Below are 4,552 nucleotides of genomic sequence, written 5' to 3' on the forward strand. Positions count from 1 at the left end.
GTGCATACGTGGCACAAGTCCATGACTAAGTTTGTTAGCTAGCCATGCGTTTGCATGCCAGCAAAGTCAGATGCATGTTGGGCCGGGTCATTGCAGTTGAGTGGATGGCTGTACGTGCATGCATGTAGGAATTAGTTAGTGGGGTTAGCAGCGCCGAGTGTGGCAGCTGGCCAATGTGTGTGTGGCTGCATGCTGTTAGTGGCCGGGCATAGCGGCCGGGTTAGTGCGTGTGTGAGTTGCTTGTACTGGTTATTTATAAGGTGATCAGATGAATGAGAAAAGGAAGCCGTGTTGGCACAAGCAAAAATGTAACCATTGTAACAGCCAAGGAAGAGAGCCTATGGCAAAGCCTGTTTGTGTTCTTCCTTGGTACATGCGTGTGTGTGTGTTCCTGAGTTCCACCATTGTGCGTCTATGTGTGTGTGTTCTTGAAAGAAACCACAAGAGAGTTGAGAGAGGAGGAAGAAGAGAGGCGCTGCAAGGAGGCAGCGCCAACAATTGGTATGATGAGCTGGTTCATCTTGGGCGTCGTTCTCCTTGCCGGAGGCGTGCCGGCGGTGGCGGAGTTCGCCGGCGGCTGCGCGATGCTCCGGGCTGTGTGTCGGTCTATGGAGGAGCGCGGCGCGGCGAGGAGGCCGCGGTGGCTGCGGCGGCACGGTGAGGAGGCCGCGGAGGACCTGCGTGGTGGCGGCTTCAACGACACACAACGGCATGGAGGTGCCGCGCTGCGGTTGAGGCCGTAGTGGTGCAGGGCATTAAGCTGTGGCGGTGAGCCGGGCGCGACTGGTGCGTGCTATGGGTGCGCACTGGACGCGTCGGGGGCATCGGGACCGCGGGCGCGGGTACGAGCGTGCGGTTGACGTTGGGAGGAGGCGTATGTCACCGTTGTGCTTGAGTCTGTGCTCGAGTTCGGCTACATCCTTCTGGCGTTTGTCGCTAGCGGCTGCCATGGCGGACGCGGAGGCGGCGTGAAGTGAGTGTCTGGTGCGGTCGGGCTCGTCAGACATGTCGGGTGCGCGCGGGACGTGTGGGACGCACTGGTGCGGTCGGGCTCGTCGGACGCGTCGGGTGCGCGCGGGACGTGCGAGGCGTAGAGGGACGCCAGGCATGTGTCGCCGGCAGAGGAGCTCAGCGTATGTCGTCGGGGTCGTGACGGAGCACGGTGCGATCGGCGTCAGTGCGCCAGGTCAGGTCCGTGGCGGTGCGACCGGCGTCGATGCACCGGGTCGGGTCAGCAGGCTGGGTCACGACCATGATGACGACAATGACAGGAGCTGCAACAACTCCGGCAACCGCAAGATCATGGTTTAGGGGGAGTTTGTTGGAGTAAATCACGTTAGGTGCGTGCGTGTGTGGCGCAAGTCCATGACCGAGTTTGCTAGCTGGCCATGCGTTTGCATGCCAGCCAAGTCAGATGCATGCTAGGCCGGGTCGTTGAAGTTGAGTGGATGGCTGGACGTGCATGCATGTAGGAATTAGTTAGTGGGGTTAGCAGCACCGAGTGTGGCGGCTGGCCAATGTGTGCGTGGCTGCGTGCTGTTAGTGGCCGGGGATAGCGGCCGGGTTAGTGCGTGCGTGAGTTGCTTGTACTGGTTATTTATAAGGTGATCAGATGAATGAGAAAAGGCAGCCGTGTTGACACAAGCAAAAATGTAGCTATTGTGATAGCCAAGGAAGAGAGCCTATAGCAAAGCCTGTTTGTGTTCTTCCTTGGTACATGTGTGTGTGTGTTCCTGAGCTCCACCATTGTGCGTCTGTGTGTGTGTGTTCTTGAAAGAAAACACGAGAGAGTTGAGAGAGGAGGAAGAAGAGAGGCGTTGCGAGGAGGCGGCGCCAACAATTGATATCATGAGCTAGTTCATCTTGGGGGTCGTTCTCCTTGCCGGAGGCGTGCCGGCGGTGGCGGAGTTTGCCGGCGGCTGCATGATGCTCCGAGTCGTGTGTCGGTCTATGAAGGAGCGCGGCACGGTGAGGAGGCCGCGGAGGACCTGTGTGGTGGCAGCTTCAACGACACACAGCGGCATGTCGGCATGGAGGTGTCGCGCTGCGGTTGAGGCCGCAACGGTGCAGGGCAATAAGCCGTGGCGGCAAGCCGGGCGCGACTGGTGCGTGTTATGGGTGCGCACTGAACGCGTCGGGCGCGTCGGGACCGCGGGCGCGCGTACGAGCGAGCGGTTGACGTTAGGAGGAGGCGTATGTCGCCGTTGTGCTCGAGTCTGTGCTCGAGTTCGGCTACATCCTTCCAGCGTTTATCGCTGGCGGCTGCCATGACGGACGCGGAGGCGGCGTGCAGTGAGCGTCTGATGCGGTCGGGCTTGTCGGGTGCGTTGGGTGCGCACAGGATGTGCGGGACGCACTAGTGCGGTCGGGCTCGTCGGGCGCGTCGGGTGTGCGCGGGAGGTGCGGGGCGTAGAGGGACGCCAGGCGTGTATCATTGGCGGAGAAGGAGCTCGGCGTATGTCGCCGGGGTCGTGACGGAGCACGGTGCAATCGGCGTCAGTGCGCCAAGTCAAGTCCGTGACGGTGTGACCGGCGTCGATGCATCGGGTCGGGTCCGCAGGCTGGGTCACGGCCGTGATGATAACAATGACATAAGCTGCAACAACTCCGGCAATGGCAATATCATGGTTTAGGGGGAGTATGTTGGAGTAAACCACGTTAGGTGCGTGCATGGGTGCGTGCGTGCGTGGCGCAAGTCCATGACCGAGTTTGTTAGCTAGCCATGCGTTTGCATGCCAGCCAAGTCAGATGCATGCTGGACCGGGTCGTTGCAGTTGAGTGGATAGCAGGATGTGCATGCATGTAGGAATTAGTTAGTGGGGTTAGCAGTGCCGAGTGTGGCGGCTGGCCAATGTGTGCGTGGCTGCATGCTGTTAGTGGCTGGGCATAACCGTCGGGTTAGTGCGTGCATGAGTTACTTGTACTGGTTATTTATAAGGTGATCAGATGAATGAGAAAAGGCAGCCATGTTGGCACAAGCAAAAATGTAGCCATTGTGATAGCCAAGGAAGAGAGCATATGGCAAAGCCTGTTTGTGTTCTTCCTCGATACATGCTTATGTGTTCCCGAGTTCCACCATTGTGCGTGTGTGTGTTTTTGAGGAAACCACAAAAGAGTTGAGAGAGGAGGAAAAAGAGAGGCGCTGCTAGGAGGCGGCGCCAACACAATTAACATTAAGTACACTCAGTCAAGCAAGATCTTGGGTTATTCTGTTGGTGTATCAGGTCAGTTTTTCGTCCACCTGGGTTTTACAAACTACATTTGTGACTTCTACATCAGGTAAATACATATATTTTTTTGCCGCGCTTTATGCCCCTCCAGCTGTTAAATATAGGAGCTGATGTTCAGAGTGTTTCCGGGTGATATACATGTTCGGAGCTATTCGTCCCTTACCACTGCATATCCTCCATTGCTCTTCCTTCTTTCCACTTACAATTTTCTCTGACTAACTAGATGAGTTGACTGAGAGGTCTACTATCTAACCGGTGAGTTCTTAGGTTCTATTCTGATTTGCTTGCTAGGTTCTAGAAGAAATGCATGTGGTTGTCATTTCCTTCCTTTGAATTGGATGTTGTTTCAGTGATTATGTAGATCATAAATCTGTAATTATACAATCATGTGTTGAATTGTTTTGAGGGAGAGAAAGAGCAATCAGAACTAACTGATGTGATCATCACATAGGATAGATGAAGAGACAATGTGGTATGTATTTCTCTGCATGCACTGATGAAATGTACTGAACTATTCCTACTGCTCCAATTGGTTCTTTAGTTGTGAGGAAACAAGAAAAAGGCTAGGCAGGTTTCGGATTTTTATCTACCTCAAGCACTCAGAGGCTACCGTGTCATTATCATATTTACTCAGCCATATAAATAGTGCCAATTACACATCAGAACCATGTCCAGTTCAGTATCGTAGATGATGTTATTTCATTCCAGTTTCTTATGGAGTCATATATATAAGGGTGCAGAATAAGTTATTCTTCACCCGAGGTAATCTTACGATCATTTCATAATTAAATTATGTTTCGAATTTAAATAGTTACATTCCTATTGATTCACTACGTAAAATTTGACATAAGAAAATAAAAATATAGGTCATAAGACAAGAAAATTTGCAGTTTATGTGTATTTTAGACTATGTTTTTACGTTTGTAATTTTACATAACATAAAATATTTTTTACGACGATTATATATTTACTTACGGTCCCTTTTTGCGTCGGAAATAAGACAAAACTTACGGAACATAAAATTATGGTGCATTGATGGTAAAATAGAGGAGGGGGTGAAGAATAACTATTCCTCACTCAGGGTGACGAATAGCGCGACCCTAAATGGGGCTTGATCACGGGATCACGGGATCAGAATAATATTCTGATTACGGGATCAGAATAATATTCTGATCACAACCTGACCTGCCCCGCTAGTAGTACGTTGAACTTCCCTATGAACTAGGTTGAACTTCCGCCAACATTGCCCAAATGGGGCTTGCGATAAACCGTTGGAAAGCTATGGACACCAATATCATGAACCAACTTAAATTTTTGGCAAA

The sequence above is a fragment of the Triticum dicoccoides genome, chromosome 3A (assembly GCF_002162155.2).
Source record: "Triticum dicoccoides isolate Atlit2015 ecotype Zavitan chromosome 3A, WEW_v2.0, whole genome shotgun sequence".
Classification (NCBI taxonomy): domain Eukaryota; kingdom Viridiplantae; phylum Streptophyta; class Magnoliopsida; order Poales; family Poaceae; genus Triticum; species Triticum dicoccoides.